General features: G+C 42.1%; 1 protein-coding gene across 5 annotated transcripts in view; it reads right to left on the bottom strand.

Moving 5' to 3' along the window:
* Window positions 1-19,263, bottom strand: part of LOC118583174 (spermatid perinuclear RNA binding protein) — a 141,789-nt gene extending 122,526 nt beyond the window's left edge. For 3 of the 5 annotated variants that reach the window (XM_036186552.1, XM_036186556.1, XM_036186555.1), the window contains exon 1: window positions 19,218-19,263. The gene's annotated coding sequence lies outside the window, so the exon portion shown is untranslated. Of the gene's footprint in view, window positions 1-18,998; window positions 19,164-19,217 lie in introns of those variants that run through there. The other 2 variants (XM_036186554.1, XM_036186553.1) reach the window with 2 other exon arrangements.
* Between the last annotated feature and the right edge of the window lie 568 nt (window positions 19,264-19,831).

Here is a 19,831-nt window from a genome sequence, read left to right as displayed (position 1 = left end):
GCAGGCATCTCTGAGATCTAGGCCAGCCAAGAGACCTTGACCTCAATAAATAAATACATGCATGCCTACATACATATATACATACATACATAGTAAAGTTTCTGCAGCAGTGGCAGTCATGTTTATGCTTTCCTGCCATAAACATTTTCTTAGTATAGAGCCACTGTCATGTTTTTCCTGGATTACACTTAATCTCACTAATACATAAGTATTCTGACTTGACTTGTATTTGTATCACAAACTTAGGCACAATAGCATACATTTTACATTTTATAATAACATATGTCTTGGGAATGTGGCTTATAACTGAGATCAAAAACTCCTGAAGGGCAATGACATCTCTTTCTGGTACAACATTCTTTTAACAGGAGTAAAATAATATCACCTACATGCCTAGCACTGAACTAGAAACCATGCACAAATTGCTTTTTTTAAAAATCATAAATGTGATTATTAATTATCCAAATTATTAAATATTTTAATAAATTATCCAATAGCCTTTTCAGGCACCAGACAGACATATGGTTGAATATACACATATATGCAGACAAAACACTCATTTACATGCAAATAAATCTTTTCTAAAAAGAAAGGCCAAGAAACCATCAAGGGACTCCAAGAAACATCTAAGGTCACAGAGCTAGTGAAGGATTGTCCTGATTTAAACTAGATCTTCTGACCAAAGCCCATTTTATTTCCAGCTATTTCCATGCTTTATTTTCTTGCTCAGATTTGCTGTTCTCCTCTACTTGAGCCCTGCTTACTCTTCAAAACTGACGCTTCACAAAAATCCTCTCCAATTCTTCTTTTGGATTTTTCTTTACACAAAAGTTCAATGAAAGTAAGGCCTGTCTATGTCCTTTACTCCAGTTGTCTACCCCAAATTCAGCAATATGCTAGACCCTGGGTTATATATACAATACTATATCATAATGCTTCTTTGTTTTGTTTTTAACAGTTTTTAAGATTTATTTATGTATAGGGTGTTTTGCCTGCATGTAATACATGTGCACCACATGCATGCCTAGTGCCTGTGATCCGAAGAGGGTGTCAGAAATTAGAATTATCAATGATTGTGAGTTACCATTTGGGTTCTGGGAACAAACCCAGGTTCTCTGTAAGAGCAGCAAATGAGCAGTGTCTCCCTCCAGCAACCCACATGGTGGCTCACAACCACCTGTAATGAGATCTGGTGCCCTCTTCTGGCCTGCAGACATACATGCAAGCAGAACACTGTATATATAATAAATCTTAAAAAAAAAAAAAAAAAAAAGATCAACTTTTGAATCTACTTTTAAAAAGAAACTACTTGTTTTAAATAGGATAAGTAATGAAAATTTTTGGTCTGAGTTTATCAAATGTTATTGGACTGGACTTTGTTATATAATCTGTCAAATGTTAGTGGACTAGACATTGTTAATGTAATCTTGACTATGTATATTGTATATACTTATTGGTATAAATTTTCTTGTATTAGTTATAAGCTTTTTTAAATTTTAGACAAAAACAGGGGAAATGTGGTGGTATTGTGTTCCCCGAAATATTGTGTGTTCCCTGAAATAAAATTATCTGGGGTCAGAGAACAGGATGGCCACATATTAAACTTGAGGATAGGCAGTGATAGCACATGCCTTTAATCCTAGCATTCCAGAGACAGAAATACCTCTGGATTCAAGGCCACATTAGAAACAGCCAGGCATGTGTGATACACGCCTTTAATCCCAGAAATCCAGCCTTTAATCCCAGGGAGTGATGGCAGAGAACAGAAAGATATATAAGGTGTGAAAACCAGGCACCAGAGCTAGTTAAGCAATTGGCTGGTCGAGCTTTTAGGCTTTGGAGCACAGTTCAGCTGAGACCCATTGGAATGAGGACACAGAAGCTTGCAGTCTGAAGAAACAAGACACTGAGGAAGTCAGAGGTTCATTAATGGAAAGAGGTTTAAAAACAAAAAACAAAACAAAACAACAAACAAAAAAAAACCATGTAGTAGAACATAGATTAATAGAATCTGTTAATTTAAGTTATAAGAGCAAGTTGGGAACAAGCCTAAGCTAAAGGCCAAGCTTTCGTAATTAATAGTAAGTTTCGGTGTCATTATTGGGAGCTGGTGGTCCCAAGAGTGTCATTATTGGGAAGTTGGTGGTCCCAAAAGAAAGTCTGACCAGAAGGACTAACAATAATTCTCTTTGGCCTAGTGTGATATGACATGTCTAGGAGTATCTTAAGTACATGAAGATTCACCTAAAGACAAACCAAAAGTCATCTACAACTGCCAGTAACAGAAGACAGCTACATAAAAGAAGCATAACCTAGGTTCTGGTTATTTAATAAAATCACCATAGCAGGGTTGGGGATTTAGCTCAGTAGTAGAGCGCTTGCCTAACAAGCACAAGGCCTGGGTCCAGTCCTCAGCTCTGGGGGAAAAAATCACTGGAGAGATGGCTCAGCAGTTAAGAGCACTGGCTGTTCCTCATAGAGGACCAGGGTTCAATTCCCAGCTGTCATTATGGCAAATAACAACTGTGTGTAATTCCAGTTCCAGGGGACCTGACAACCTCTTCAGGCCTCCACATTCCACATGCACCAGGGACACATATGGTACGCATAAATACATGTAGGCAAAACATAAAATAAAATAAATTTCAAGAAAAGGAAAAAAAAAAAGGCTGGGCATCCTGATAGCTGACATAAGCACTGTTAGCACGATACAGTTTTCACCTAACTGAAGGACTGTTCTAACAGGCAAACAACTCATCATGAGCTTGTTTAACACCACCTTCCTTTGAAGTCAATGTACAATTAATTGTCAATGTACATTTGTCAAGTATTTCTGAGAAAAGGGTAAGCTGCAGGAAACTGTAAAACTGTCACATAACACTTCAATACACACGAAGGGAGAGGACACCGTACAAGTAAAATTTTACTAGTTTATGCAATGTTGAGGTCTAAGCTAACAAAATTTAGGCTTCTGGCTCTAACATCTACATTCAGAACACAACTTACTATGTGCCAGATACTGAGTGGAGCCCTTTAAAAAGATCATCTTTATTCCTACTCTGCAGAGTTGTAAGATACAATACTCATTTTAAAAGATAAAAGAGGGGTTGGGGATTTAGCTCAGTGGTAGAGCGCTTGCCTAGCAAGCACAAGGCCCTGGGCTCCAGAAAATTTTTTTTAAAAAAATAAATTTAATTTAAAAAAAAAAGATAAAAGATAGGAGGACAAATTTAAAAAGGGGGAGGCAGGATGTAGTGGCACAAGCCTTTAATCCCAGCACTTGGGAAGCAGAGATGGGTGCATCTTGGAGTTTGAGGCCAGCCTGGTCTACAGAGTTCTAGAACAGCCAAGGAAACCCTGTGTGTGTGTTTGGGGGGGAAGGGGGGGAAGTATGAAAGCTGCACATAAGAACATCTACAAAGATAAAGCAGGAGGACCACCTATCTGAGACCAATCTCAACTCTGTCTCAAAAAAATCCAATTTAGGGTTTGGCATGGTGGCTCACACTTTTAATCCCAACACTGAGGAGGTGGATGCAGGTGGATCTCTGTGAGTTCAAAGCTAGCATGACCTAAGTAGCAAGTTGTAGACCAACAAGGTATACACAGTGAGACACTGTATAATAAATATCCTACTTAAATAAATAAGCAAATAGACAAAAAGAATGATGAATGTCAGCCATGCAGTGGTGGCACATGCATTTAATCCCAGCACTCAGGAAGCAGGGGCAGGTGGATCTCTGAGTTCTGGGGCAGCCTCCCGAGTGCTGGGATTAAAGGCGTGTGCCTGTGACGGTACCACCGCCGCCACCTCGCAAAATATGTATTTAAAAAAAATGTGAATGATGAATGTCACACAGCTATTGTCAAAATAAAAAAAAAAAATTTTTTAACAAATCTGACCAACTTCAAACTTGTCTGTACTCTACATTTTTTTTTCTAGTTCAAAGAAAATGAAACTTCTTTCTACATCAAATTAGAAAAATAGTGTGTAATATTTGAGCCAAGTTATAAGGGCATTTTAAGTTTTTTAAATAAAAGGTTTAAAAGCAAAAAATCCATTTATGGCAATATCTACTATTTGGATATGAGCAAAAGACACAAAGATACAGTCAAAAATCTATACTTCTTTGGTTAACTATCAATACACTTAAACACATGACATTTGCCAGGCTGCTGTAGCTCATATTGTTACACTAGCAAAATCCTTGTTAAAAAACTTCAATCACAGGTGGCTAAGTGGTTGAGGGCACTTGTTGCTCTTACAGAGGGTCCCAAATCCAATTCCACACACATGATGGTTCACAACCATCCATAACTCCAATTCTAGGGCATTCGACTCCTAACCTCTGAAGGCACCATGCATGCACATGGTATACAGATACATGTGATTGCAAGTGTCTATGGAGGCACTATACAGTTATAGGCAGTTGTAAGCCATCCAACATAGGGGCTGGAGCTGAGCTCGGGTGCTGTGGGATGTTGAAACTACGCCCAAATTCCCAGCTTGCTTTGGAGATGGAATTGGCTCACTCCTTCTCTAAACCCAAGCACATTGTTAAAAGAAAAGGTTAAGAGCTTCTTATGTCCCAAATCAGAAGAGCCCTCTGATGGGGGACAGAGAAAAACCACTATTTTATTTAAAACAGGTTGATTATAAATACAATCTCTTTCTAAAGACAAAAAGGGGATATGATATAGATATGATAGAATGAAAGGGTAGATTAACGAACTTACTTCTAAAGAGCAACAACTCATTTAAAATGTTTTACATTGGTATAGATTTTAGTCTATTGATACAAACTTAAAGTTAGTTTTGTTATACTGTGTGTATATTTCTACTCTTGTTTAAGATATTATGTTTGTACAGCTCATTTAAAATTGTAATAGATAATTAAAAATAGATTAATAACTGGTCATCTATGATAATCATACTCATAGCCATGTTAGTTAAGTCTTCTAGGTATATACAGAGATATTTCAGATAGACAGGTAATCTTCAAACACTTCGAAGGTCTACAGAATATGGCATTTAAAATATTTTTAAAATTCATCCTTTCTGGACAATGAGACATGTCTGCTCCTGGCAGCACCAATTTACTTCAGAGAGGAGGATGGGCACTGAAGACACTTTATATAGAGTTTATCTTCACCTTGACAAAAATAGCCATTTGGGCAAGAAACTGTTCTTGCCTGGACTGCTTGATCGACTGGATATGCAGGACCCATAGAAAGGTGACCACTAAACTTTGCTTGACAAAATGGTCCTTCAGGTTCCTGCTTCACAGAGGAAACTGCCAGACATTCTACAGGACACTGAGAGAAGTGACCGAAAGACTCCAGCCCTGTGGGCTGAAGACAAATGCCCCAACTTTACAAAGGAGCATTAGGTGACTGTCCAGGCTGCCAGCTGTCTCTGTCTACTCTTGCAAGACTCCCTAAAAATGCTTACATCCTTCTCCCGGTTCTCAGGTAATATTATATCCTTCTGAGGCCTTTGATATGGTTGAAGACTAGATAGTTATAATTTCTTCAGTTATGATAAAAGATAAGTTAAATATAAGATAAATAGGATATCTTCTTTAATATTGTAACTGTAATTCTTGCTTGATAATTGTTTTATTATCTAAAATTTTACTCTATATAAGTTAAAACCTTGCTTTAAAAAAAAAGGGGGGGGGAAGTGCTATGGGATGTTCTGTATGTCAAAAGTGTTGCTTTGATTGGTTAAAATAAATAAAGTGCTGATTGGCCAGTAGCCAGACAGGAAGGATAGGGTAGGCGGGACAAGGAAAAGGAAAAGGCTGGGAACAGGAAGGCTGGGAGGAGACACTGCCAGCCGCTGCCATGAGAAGCAACATGTAAAGACACCGGTAAGCCACAAGCCAGGTGGCAAAGTATAGATTAATAGAAATGAGCTAAATATAAGAGTAAGAGCTAGATAATGGTAGGCCTGAGCTAATGGCCAAACAGTTTAAATAATATGAATGTCTGTGTGTTTATTTTATAAATGAGTTGTTGGACTAATAGGGCTTGGCGGGGGCTGGAGAGAAGCTCTCCAACTACACTCCGGTCCTCTGGAAAAGCAACAAGCACTAGTAATTGCTGATCCGTCTCGCTAGCCCGAGGACTCTTTTAAACAAATAATTTTTTGTGCTGGGCAGTGGTAGAGCACAACTTTAATGCCAGCACTCAGGAGACAGAAAGCAGGAGGATCTCTGAGTTCAAAGCCAGCCTGGTCTACAGAGCAATAGCCAAGGCTACACAGGGAAACCCATAGATGGATGGACGGACGGACGGACGGACAGACGGATAGATAAAATATTGTTTCTATTCTTCACAGGAACTAACTACAACTTTTTGAGGGCTGAGGGATGGCTTAGTTGGTAAAGCACCTACCTTTCAAAAGCAAAGCTCTGAGTTCCATTGTAGTTGGAGAGCTTCTCTCCAGGTTCCACCAAGCCCCCGAGGTCCCACAACCCACGTATAAAATAATCATCCAGACACTTACATTATTTAAACTGCTTGGCCATTAGGTCAAGCCTACCATTGTCTAGCTCTTACTCTTATATTTAGCCCATTTCTGTTAGTCTATACTTTGCCACATGGCTTGTGGCTTACCAGTGTCTTTACATGTTGCTTCTCATGGCAGCGGCTGGCAGTGTCTCCTCCCCCAGCCTTCCACCTCCCAGAATTCTCTTCTCTCTTGTCCCGCCTATACTTCCTGCCTGGCCACTGGCCAAACAGCATTTTATTTATATAGAGCGATATCCACAGCATTCCATCCCCAAAACTCACAGGAAAAATGCCAGGAATGCTGGCACTTGTTTGTCATCTGAGCACTATAGAGAGAGGTTAACTGGCCTGCCAGTCCTGCCTAATTGGTGAGCTTCAGGCCTATAAGGAAGGAAGTTGATAGATCTCCTGAGGATGCTGCCTAAGGCTGTCTATCCTCTAGCCTAGTGACATGTAAGTATGTATCTTAAAGGGGGAAACGAGTTTTAATATTTACAGTAAGCCTACTCAAGAAATCAGTTTATAAATTTAAATAAAGATTCACTAAAAAATAAATGGGGGGATGGAAAATTCTTTTTTTTTTCCGGGGGAGGGGGTTCAAGTCAGGGTTTCTCTGTGTAGCTTTGGAGCTTGTGCTGGAACTCACTCTGTTCCCAGGCTGGCCTTGAACTCACAGGGATCCACCTGCCTCTGCCTCCCAGAGCACTGGGATTAAAAGTGTGCACCACAGGCAGCAGGGGCAATAGAGAATTTCTAGAAACAAACCTCAGAAGCTACACTGCAATTTCCTATTTTTATATTAATGTCTAGCTGTTTCCTATTTTGTTTTCCCTCTTGGTCAGAGGGGTTCATTGGGCAGATAGATCATTTTACTGAGACACTACTTAATCCCTCATACAAGGCATCTCCTCCATGTTTAGTGAAAAGACACAACATTCTGAGGCAAATCCATATGAATTTGAACGCCAGAATTAAATGAATAAGGAGGTACTGAAACTTAAGTTTTCTCCTCTGGGGAACCATTTAAAAATAAAGCTGGAGATGTACATAACACATATCTGCTATCAGCATTATTGCAACTGACTCCTCTATAAAGTTTTTTTCAAGTTGGGCTGGAGAGATGGCTCAGAGGTTAAGGGCACCGACTGTTCTTCTGGAGGTCCTGAGTTCAATTCCCAGCAACCACATGGTGGCTCACAACCATCGGTAATGAGATCTGGCGCCCTCTTCTGTATACATAATAAATAAATGAATCTTTAAAAAAAAAAAGAAAGTTTTTTGCAAGTATAAAACATTCACTATTAAGCAGCAAATGGAGGACTTTCTTTATTCCTTAAAAATATCAAACATTAGCAGCAAAGCACCCAAGGCGGGTAACCTCTAATATAAACTTGCAACAGTCACCTTTACTTTACAAGATTTGTTTGTTGCTTGGTTTTCTTCCTTCTCTCTCTCTCTCTCTCTCTCTCTCTCTCTCTCTCTCTCTCTCTCTCTCTCTCTCTCTTTAGGATCTTACTGAGTAGCCCTAGCTGGCCTGGACATGCTATGCAGACCAAGCTGACCATAAATTCACAGAGCTCAACCTGCCTCTGTCTCCCATGTTCTGGAATTACAAGCATGTGCCAACACCCCCAGTTTGTTTGTTTTTTTAATTTTAATTATTTAAAATAATTTTTTTGGCTCAATATGATAGAAATGTTTTCAAACTACGTAAGATAAAGATTGCTTGGCCTTGTAGATGTACTAAATACTATTAAGTGTTCATTTTAAATGATTTTTCAAGAAAAATTTATTGCTATTCAACATTATTGGTGCTAGTGGTATAATCATTAAAGGTTTTCTATCTGAATTTCTAACTAACTCTCTCTCTCTTTTAAGATTTATTATAGATACAGTGTTCTGCTTGTGTGTATCCCTGCAGGCCAGAAGAGGGCACCAGATCTCATTACAGATGGCTGTGAGCCACCATGTGGTTGCTGGGAATAGAACTCAGGACTTCTAGAAGAGCAGTCAGTGCTCGTAACCTCTGAGCCATCTCTCCAGCCCTCTTTTTTTTTTTTTTTTTTAAGTAAAGGAAATAGATTCATTAAAGAAAGGAAAGTAACTCCTGGAATTGGGAAAGGTTTCAAGGGAGGAATACTATTTCCTGGGTGAATTCCTCCATATTTCTAAACCAGAAGCCTAGATGGGTGGTGGTGGCACACACCTTTAATACCAGCACTCAGGAGGCTTAAGACAGGTTGGTCTACAGAATGAGTTCCAGGACACCCAGGGCTACACAGAGAAACCCTGTCTTGAAGAACAAAAACTGAAGCCTGATGGAAGGTAAACCTGGAGCACACTTAACTGAAAGTCAAGAAATCCACTGCTTATGTTAGTCACATCTCTCTTGGGAAAGGCCTCAGGAGAATCATAAATTTCAGGCCAGCCCGGGCTACTTAAGAAAAACCCCAGGAAAGAAGAAAAGGGATAAAAGCAAAGGGAGGAGGAACAGAAGTGCAAATCTATCTCTTGCCGCTTCCTACCACTAGCTTGGTATGTGACTTTGTAGTAGTATATTAACCTCTCTGAAACAAAGAGGGCTTTAAAAGTTCTCACAAAGGAAAAGGCTTAGGAGAAATGAATCATTCAGTAAACTCAAGGTCACCCTTTAAAGCAAGCGTTCACCTAATAAACTCAATGATGCCTTTTCTATTTAAAAATGCATTAACTAAATATAAGGTATCATTAGTAGCCTATAAATAAAAAGTGTATATCAACATTATTTTGCAAAAAATTCCCTTGTTCTTATGAACATTTCCTACTACAAAGCTCAAAAGTATAGAAGTCTAAAAGCATCTTATTCTGTTCTTGAATGCACTTAGAACAGAAGCTAAATCCTTCTGGCATGTTTTAAGTACAGGTTGTTATAGAAATGTTTTGACAACCAACACCCTAACTACCATTAATTAGGTTAGATGGCCAATCCTCTCCCAGTGTGATTCTATGTCTTAAGGGATTTTAAAAGGAGAGATGGCTCAGCACATAAAGGCACTGCCACCAAGCCTGAAGACCTGAGTTCCTGAGTTCCATCCCCCACCTACACTCCTGTGTCCTTTGGCCTCCACATGCATAACCATGGTTAAGGGCACCCATACACATGGTCACATATATAAATGAGTAAGTGTAATTTAGCCTATGGTTCAAATCTCTTAATTTGAATAAGCATCACCTTCATTTTGACAAAGTAGTCAAGGTTACTAGTTGGGACTCTCATCATCTGACTTCAAAAAGGTAAGACAGACACTACTGAGACATGTACAGCCAGTGAAGCAGCAATAAAGGAGAGCTAAGAGTTTTATCAAGCCACTGAGAATATATGAACTGCTTTTACAGTTTGGAGCAACTTACTTACCAATACACAGTGAAACAAGTTGAGCCACTGACTGCTCAGATGATTTAGCACAGCCTTCAAACTCAATTAGCTAGACTTGGAGATTTAGAAAAGATAAAGGTAGGGAATCTGGTCAGAGAAATTCAGTTTAAGATGTCAATAAAGCACATTAAGTGGGAAATAGCACTTTGGCAGTGGGCTACAGAACTCCAGAGTTCCAAGATAAAGAAAGTTGGGCATTTAAAACTATGAGATCAGGGTCTAGAGAGATTGCTCTTAACCATCCATTGAGCCATCACTGGCTGCTTTTCCAGGGGACCCTTGTTCAATTCCAAAGCCTCGTTTGACCTCTGCAGGCTTCTGCACACATGTGATTCTAATACATACACTTAGGAACACACGCAAGTCTTTAAATATTCTAAATATTTTTCAAAAGAGAAATCAAATAGGAGCAAGAAAGGAATGAGGAGGGAAATGCAGAGACTCCCCCCCCCCATGAGGTGGTCATACAGAAAAAGGTAGGAGCAATGAATCAGGATGGAGGAGGGGCTGAGAAAAGATCAAAGAGGTAGAGAAAAAAAGCATGAAACAAAGTATTTCAAGAAGGCAAGCAAAGCATCCACCATGCCAAATGCTGCTACTGGGTAAAAATAAAACTTAAACTTGCGGAGCTGGAGAGACAGCTCAGCAGTTAAGGGAGCTTGCTACTCTTTTTTTTTTTTTTAAGTTGCTAGAAAGTGCTACACATTATTTTTTTTTGTTTCTTTTGTTTGTTTGTTTTTGAGAGCTTGCTACTAGAGGCCCTAAGTCTGCTTCTCAAGCCTTAACTTATATTGTACTTAATTTTCCCTTTAAAAATAAACATGACAGGGCTGGAGAGATGGCTCAGCAGTTAAGAGCACTGGCTACTCTTTCAGAGGTCCTGAGTTCAATTCCCAGCAACCACAAGGTGGCTCACAATCACCTGTAATGAGATCTGGCACCCTCTTCTGGCCTGCAGGCATACATGCAGATGGAACACCATATATATATATATATAATCTTTTTTAAAAAAGTCGAGTTTACACTTCATTAAAAATAAACAAACAAACAAACATGATAGCCAGGCATAGTGGTGCACATCTTTTATCCCAGCACTTGGGAAGCAGAGGCAGGAAGATCTTTGTGAGTTCAAGGACAGCCTGGTTTACATAGTGAATTTCAGAACAGTCAGTAGATCTTCATGGTAAGATCCTGTCCTTAGCAAAACAACAAAATAAAAATATTACATGATTCATAATTTTTTTATTTTTAGATTTTTTATTTTTATTTTATGTGCCTGAGTGTTTTGCCTACATGAATATGTGTTCCATATATGTGTGCCCAGTGCCTTCAAAATTCACAAAAGGACACTGGATGCTCCTGGGACTGGAGTTACACAGATGGTTGTGAACCATCATGTGGGTGCTGGGAACCAAACCTGGATCCTCACCCTGCAGAACAGCAACTTCTCTTAACCAATGAGCTTTCTCTCGATCACAAAAATTTTCTTTTTTTTTTTCATCCCCATTCTAGTTGTAAACTAGAGGATGTATTCCAATTTTAAACATAAAATCTATAACAAATATAGCTAATTTTAAATAATCCCATAGTTATCTAAAAGCTAGCAGATAAAACACCATTTTAAAGACCTATTAATCCATGATATCTACTGGTCCATGCTAACCTTGGCATCCTAAGTTTATTCACAGCTCAAAAAACTGACAATGTACACACCAAGGGTCTATGCTTATTCTTCCCTGGCTTGCTAACATACATAAAAATTACACCATCTTTCCTTCTTGTTCACTAGCTTTGCTAAATGAAACTTAGTTATGAGAGTTGTTAAAAGCTACCCAATATCTAAAACCTCAATAAGCTAAAATGTAGACTAAGCTGCACAAAAGCCAATATGTCAGTGCAATGACTGATGAGCTTCAAAATCCTTCTAACTACAAACACATCTTTGAATGAACTCTCTAGTGGGGAATGGTAGCACCCACTGGTCTGTAATGACAGCTTCTTGGAAGTTGAGGTAGAGAATCCAAGTTCAAAGCCAGCTAGTCTATAAGTAACAAAACCCTGTTTCAAAAACAAAATAAAAAACTAGATGTGGTAGTTCATTCCTGTAATGCAAACAACTCAGGAGAGGCTGAGACAGGATAATTCAAGGCCATCCTGAGCTACACAGTGACCTCCAGGTTAGCTGGGGCTACCGAGTAAGACCTTGACTCACCACCAAAAAAAAAAAAAAAAAAAAAAAAAACAAAAACAAAAACAAAAAAACACACCATGGCCAGAGAGATATTGTTCAGCAGGTAAAGGCCCTTGCCTCCAGATGACCTGAGAGCCCCAGACCCCACATGGTAGGGGAGAGAAAAGACTTCCATAAGTTGTCCTTTGACTTCTATACACACACACACACACACACACACACACACACACACACACATACACACAGTGGTATAAGCACACACTACAAACACATAAAATGTAGTAACTTTTTAAGAAATGACTACCTCCATCTTAACTTTCAGAAACAAACCACTTACTGTAAGGTTTACAGCCTAACTATACTAAAATATACTTTTTTTTCAGTGAGGTAACTAAACATAACCAAAGTCACAGGCTATAATTCTGTTTGGTTGGTTGGATGATTGGTTCATTTGTTGTTTTTGGTTTTTCGAGACAGGGTTTCTCTGTGTAGTACTGGTTGTCCTGGAACTTACTCTATAGACCAGGCTGGCTTTGAACTCAGATCCCCCTGCCTCTGTCTCCCAAATGCTGGGATTAAAGGTGCTCACCACCACCACTGGCAAATTCTCACTTTTCAAATGGAAAATGAACCATGAAGTCACATCATACAACACTGTGTATTACTAATCTAATCAACTATGCCCTTTCAAGTCATACTAAAGTTAACTTGAGAAAGCAGGTGTGTCATGTTAAAAAAGAACCTGAACATCAAATAAATAAGATTTAGAGCTTCTTCCTTCATGCTGCCACACATGTTAAAAAAAAAAAAAAAAAGTATTTTGCAAAGCAGGTATTGCACTTCCTAAATACAGTGTACCTAAAGGACTTGTAAGGCAATAAATAATTCAAATTAGGGCTGAAAGTGACCAGTCAGATCATTTGGTCAAGTCACTATTTAATGTAAAAACTAAAAGCTAGATTAAAGAGTAACAGGCTTCAGTCATAAACCATTTAATGGTTATGTCACCATTAATCTGACCTTATTAAACTGTTTCAAGTGACGTGTAAATAGTTCCCTAAAATTAGAGTATAAAGCTACCCATAGCCACCTGTCAGAAAGTTTTTCGATAGCTAAAGTAATTTTGAAAAGCCAAATGAAAGCAGTAAAATAGGTAACAAGTCCCAAACATGTCACATGAGACAGTACTCCACTAGACAGATCAGAAGGTACAGTAAGACTACTATCAAAGACAAAGTGTTGCCACAGCCAAGGCAAATTAATGTCTAATAAAGCAATTTGCTATTTACATGTTTGCAGTGTTGGTCCTGAGTACCATCTGGAGGTTCTTCATAACAAATAAACCGGGTACAATTACTGAAAAAGGCTTTAATTTTTTACAAACTGTTCCCCTTCAAGCAAAGTAAACATTGTCCATCAGTGAAGCTGAAGCTGGAGAAACAGCTCAGCAGGTAAGATCACACACATACCACTCTGCAGATGACCCAAGTTCAGTTGCCAGAACTCTGTCACAACTAACTCCAGCTCCAGTGGATCCAATGCCCTCCTCTGGACTTTACAGGCAACTGCACTTACATGCACAAACCTTACACACACTCAGACACACTCAAACTCAGACAGACACACACACATACATACACACACACACACACACACACACACACACACACAGAGTTAAATAAAAATATTTTTAATTTATTTTATTTATGTGCATTGGTGTTTTGCCTGAATGTATATGTCTGTGTGAGGATGTTAGCTACCTGAACTGGAGTTACAGACGGTTGTGAGCTGCCATGTGGGTGCTGGGAAATGAATCTGGGTCCTCTGGAAAAGCCAGTGTTCTTAACTGCAGAGCCAACTCTCCAGCAATAGAAGAAAATTTGTTTTTTTTTTTTTTTAAAAAAAAAAAGGCTCTGAAGCTGGGCACGGTAGTACATATCTTTGATCCCAGAACTCAGGAGGCAGAGGCAGGTAGATCTCTGAGTTCGAGGCCAGCTTGGTCTACAGAGCAAGTACCTAGATACCCAGAGTTATACAGAGAAAGTATCTCAAAGAAGAAAAACCTCGCCGGCCGGCCGGTGGTGGTGGTAGTGGTGGTGGTGGTGGCACATGCGTTTAATCCCAGCACTTGGGAGGCAGAGTCAGGCAGACCTCTGTGAGTTGGAGGCCAGCCTGGTCTACAGAGTAAGATCCAGGATAGGCACCAAAACTACATACACACACACACACACACACACACACACACACACACACACAACTGTCTCGAAAAACCAAAAAAAAAAAAGAAAGAAAGAAAGAAAGAAAGAAAGACCTCAATAAATCAGAATAAAAAAGCTTTATGGCACTTGCTGAAGCAATAGTTCTGTTTTTCTGTTCTGAACACTGAGAATCAATTTTCTGCAAATATGAAAACGTATATGTATTACTCGTGATTTAAGAAGTATTGCTTCGCTGGGCAGTGGTGGCGAATGCCTTTAATCCCAGCACTCAGGAGGCAGAGGCAGGCAGATCTCTGTGAATTCAAAGCCAGCCTGGGCTACAGAGTGAGTTCCAGGAAAGGCACAAAGCTACACAGAGAAATCCTGTCTCGAAAAACCAAAAAAGTACTGCTTCTAGAAATCATGTTTAGAAATAATTTTGGGCTTACACTAGAACTCAATGTCTGTACAAGCTTCAGCTATGACAGAATTCAAATATATATCAAATTCAGTATATTCAATTGCAGAGGTAATGGAAGAAAGTACACAGTAAAGCAACAATGAATCAGAGACATCTCAGATATGCACACAATTCTCACCGCCAAATTCCTCACAACAAACTCATCTAATGTCAAAATATCCCTCCTCTCTCTCTCCTCTCCTTTTCTCTCCTTTTTCTCCCCTCCCCTTCCCTCCCCTCCCTCCCTCCCTCCCTCCCTCTCTCTCCAGGGTCTCTCTACATAGTTCTGGCTGCCCTAACTAATATCTGGCCAATCTAAAAACCACAGAGGAAAAAGGAATAAAAGAACCTATCTCCATATTAACAAAAGTCTAGTCTTCCCAAGATATTTAAACTTATGACATGTGCCTTATATCCCAGCACTCAGGAAGCAAAGGCAGGTGGATTGCTGTGAGATTGAGGCCAGCCACGTCTATAAATTAGGTTCAAAGACAGCCAGAGCTACATAGTGAGCCTTAGAGAAAAACAAACAAAAAGGACAAACTTGTTACATATAAACACCTCAACACTCTTGGAAGGAAGATAAAGAGTCAAGTTTCTGGAAGAAAAATGAGCACAAAGAGATTAAGTGTCTTGTCCAGCCAGTCATGGGTGAAGATAAAACCAGAATTCAATTATTTAGCATGCAAAGTTTAACTAACCTACCTTTCTTTAAAGTACCTACAAATTATCACAAGCTATAGAATTTCACCCAATAATATATTTCATCAAAATACTATTTCAGAATTTTGAGCAAGGAAATATTGCTTGCCCAAAAACTAATAAAATGAACAGGCTGGACCTAAAACTTATTCATATGGTGTAGGTGTGCTAGCTCATGTCTGTAACCCAGCAGGCAGGAGGGTGTTTCTTGCGATGGAGGCCAGACTAAGTGACATAGAGATTTCTATGGGTATCTTAGGCTACGAACAGAATTAAGTCACTATCTCCATAAAGGGGAGGGGACCAAAGGAAGGAGTAGTGACCATATTAAGAGATAATTTTCAAAGGTTACTCTAGTCATCTCATATCCTGTTCAAATTTCCTGCCAAGGAGCAATGAAGGGACACATATGCTCCTTATAATTATATTCTAGACATACATCAAATCCCAGAAAACACCAAGCAATGGAAGTGCACGCCTTTAATCCCAGCATTCAAGAGGCAGAAGCAGGTTTGTCTCTGTGAGTTCTAGGCCTGCCTGGTCTACAGAGTGAGATCCAGGACAGAGAAACCCTGTCTCGAGTGTGTGTTTGGGGGGGGGGGGGGTGGAGGGGGGCGCCACACTCAACAAACTCCGAGAGTTTCAATCAAAAGTATACTAAAATACATTTCCCTCCAAAAATAAAATCCTTTAACAATGCCTTCTGAACACCATTTTACTTCCTGCATAAACACTACAAATCTAGATTTTAAAAATGATTAACTTTTTAACTACTTATAGTTAAAATTCAAGCTACTTAAAAATTGGTGCTCTACTCCTCTCTTGCTATATCTAGGCAAGATTCTGACTCCCACTTAAAACTGGTTACTTCAAAGTGCAATGCCTACATGAAGATACTTTCCAAGTTGACAAAAGAAAACCAATCAACCCAGGAAGTCCCCAAGTATCCAAAGCAGACCTTTTCTCTGAAATCATAGCAGTATGAAGTGCATAGAGTAGTAATTCAAGTTACTTCCATAACAAGATGAAATCTGCTTTTTAGCAAAATCTGACAAGACAGAAATTTCAACTGTCAAGAGAATTCATTTTCCATGATTCTAGGAAACAGTGCTTACTATAAAACAATCTCAAAGCAGTTTGCTTAATTCTTCCAAATCTCTGTCTCTCTCTCTGTCTCTCTCTCTCTCTCTCCTCTACACACACACACACACACACACACACACACACACACAGAGCTACAGAACACTAAAGGAGACAAGACACTGAAATGTCTGTGCTCAAACTCCTAAAGGTTAGTTCCCATATATCTGGCAGGCCGATGATGGCCTTTATGTCCACCCAACTCTAGAGGTATCTTCCCTCATTAAAGCTAACATCACATATACCATTAAAGCAAGCCAAAATACCAAAGAACCAAAAGTCTCAAGCTAAAGTCTACTTTACTTGGGGAAAAAAAAGCTGACAATCCAACATCAATTATTAAGATTTTAAAGGTTAGAATCCAAAGGCTCCATTTCTGCCACTTTTAGAAGCTAGATGTACATTTTTGTCAGCTTGTAGTATGGGACTCAGGTGTTACGTCATCCAATACCTGAATACTATCCCATTACCCAGGAAGCATCTGAGTACCTGAGACACTGCGCACCAACATATCCCTTCCTCTCTCAGTGCTCTTGATGCTACTGACCTCTGGGATCTGCTCTCTTGCAGCTCCACAAAGACATCTGCCATGCACCTGCTGCTATCCCATTTACTTTACCTCATGATGCTGTATAGCTGTCTGTAGGTTTACTCATCGGTCAACAAAGCCAATCAAATACACACCACATACATCCCAACTTGACAGCAGGCATTCAGTTCTCCCTTAGTCCTTGCCATTCACTGTTCTGGAACTAAAACTCAGGTTTCATCATCTCTGTGATCCTAAAAGAATGAACTGTAAGACATGGTACACAATTGAATATCCTCTATTTTCTGTTAATATCGGTCTAGGATCCACATCCTCTGTCCATTGTCACAAATGTCTAGTCCCCCTAAGCCTCAAAGTAATCTTCTCTAGTTTTTTTCCTCCTACTCAATTTCTGCACTCTACCTTTTATTATCTCAGTAACCTAATAATTTTGGATCCTCAAATGTCTTAAAACTGTAAATACTCCAATCTTTCCTCACACTTCTACACCTGAAATCTTCCAAACGCTTAGGTAACCTATTTCTGAACGCTCTCCAACAGTCATTTCCTGCCTTAAACATGAGCATCCTACTTCCTTCACCACATCAACCCCACACAGCTGTCCCTTTCTAGTCAGACATGCATCCATACATACCTACCAGGCCCTTCCTTCAGTATACTTTCTACTACAAAATACCCTTTCTTCCGCCTTTCACTATGCCCTGCCTAATCCCCTCCCTTCTCCCTCCACATTGCACTCCAGACCTATCCCACCTTCTACTGATTTCCCTTCAAACACACCCCCTTCCATCTTCCTCCTCCTCCCCAACTTCTCTCCATACCTCCTGCCCTGGGAATATTTCCTTCCATATGTCCCTACACCTCACCTACAACTCCATAAACACCCCCCTCTTCCTTTCTGCCCCACACACCTGTCCCTTTCCACGGTGCCAACCTCAAGGTTCCTCTGCTGGTGCTGCCCACCAGTGTTTCTCACACAAACACCCTCCTTTTCACTTCTGCTACGACACACACCTCCTGCCTGGACACCTCTTTCCAACCAATCACCTAACCATTTCTCTCCGAAACCCCTCAAACTCAGTCCCTGTGCCAATCACCCCTCCCCCCATTAGCCCCATCCTCCTCTCCCATGAGTACAGGACAAACATCTGCCTTTCTCCTCTAGCTTGTCAATCCCTTCATTCCTCTGCCAGACACCCATCAAGGAACTCCTGGAGCCCTGGGCACACACAGACTGTAGACAGACACACACACACACCCTCCTACCTGAACACCCTCAATTTCCTCCGCCACCACACTCCCCGCTATAGACCCCTCCTCCGCCATTTCCCTTCAGGCGGTCCGGTGGCCTTCCCACTCTGCCCGGTTCCCTGCCCCTTACACGCAGCCCTAACCGGGGCATCTGCTCCTTCCATTTCAGCCTAGAGGTGCCCATCTTCTCCCTCCCTCCACCATCTTACTTGCCCCTGCCCGCCCCAAATCCCCCTTCACACACGTCTGAACCCCCAAACGGAACGTCCTCCTTCCCTCTCAAATCAAACCTAGGCCCCCATGGGCCCCCAGGCCTGTCCTTGAGGCCCTGGTCACCGTGGGGCCGGGTCCCTCAACCCTCTCTTCTCCCTAAGTCTGCCCACACCCTGTGCCCCGCCAGCCTCTCCCCGATTCCTGCCCGCAACGTCCTCCAGCACCTGCCCCGAGCCCAGAGCCCTCCCACCTTCCCCGAGCTCGCGCCCCGCACGCTGCCCACGCCCTCGGGAGACTCGGGGCCGGCACTCGCGACCCCGACCCCGAAAGCAAGCAGGGCGGCCCGCAGTCCTGACACGGACCGGCCAGGCACCGCAACGGCGGCCACAATGCCCGAGCCGCGGGGCCAAGATTGCGCCGCGCTCCTCGCCTCAGCAGCCGCCGCCGCCGCTGCTAAGGACGCGCCGCACAACAAACAATGCGGGGCCCGGGCCGGCTCCGCCAACCGCCTCAACCGCCGCCTCAACCGCCGCCCGCCCGGGATGGCCCGCCGCGCAGGCGCCCGCACCGCCGCAGCCTACCCGCGCCGCCGCGCTCCGCCCGCGTCCGCTCCCTGCTCCCGCTCCGCCGCCGCCGCCACCTCGTCCGCCCGCGTCTCCGGCTCCTCAGCACAGCGGCGGCGGCTGCGGCGGCTGCTGCCCTGGTGGCGCTCGCGGATCCGAGATCGGCTTCGGCGGCGACCGCGGCGGCGGCGGCCACGTGACGACGCCGAGCACGCCCATTGGCCGAGCGGGGCGGAGGGGAGGGCACGCGGCTGCTGGGGAACGGAAAGCCCGCCCCCTCGCCCTCCGCGCGCCCCCTGCACGCGCGCTCTGCCGCACCTGAGAGCTCCGGCCAGCGCCCGCCGCCGCCCGCCGCGCCGCTGCCTGCGCCAACTGCGCACCTGGGAGCGCGCAGGGCGCTCAGGCCGGCGGCCGCCGCCTGCACCTGCGAGACCGCTTACGTAATCTGCGTCCCGCCCACCTCGCGGCGCCTAGTTCGGGCGGCGGCAGCACCTGAGCCCCGCTGCGCCCGCAACGTAAGCGCTGCTGAGCGGAGGCCGCTGCTGGAAAGAGGGAAAGGCGCGGAAACTTCGTAACTGCGGAATCTGAGAGCAGCTCCCGGCCGCAGTAACGAGCTGGTCTTCCCAGGCTCT

The sequence above is a fragment of the Onychomys torridus genome, chromosome 4, assembly GCF_903995425.1.
Source record: "Onychomys torridus chromosome 4, mOncTor1.1, whole genome shotgun sequence".
Taxonomy (NCBI): Eukaryota; Metazoa; Chordata; class Mammalia; order Rodentia; family Cricetidae; genus Onychomys; species Onychomys torridus.
Note: the sequence above shows the minus strand (reverse complement) of the source record. Positions and strands in the feature narration are given on the sequence as shown.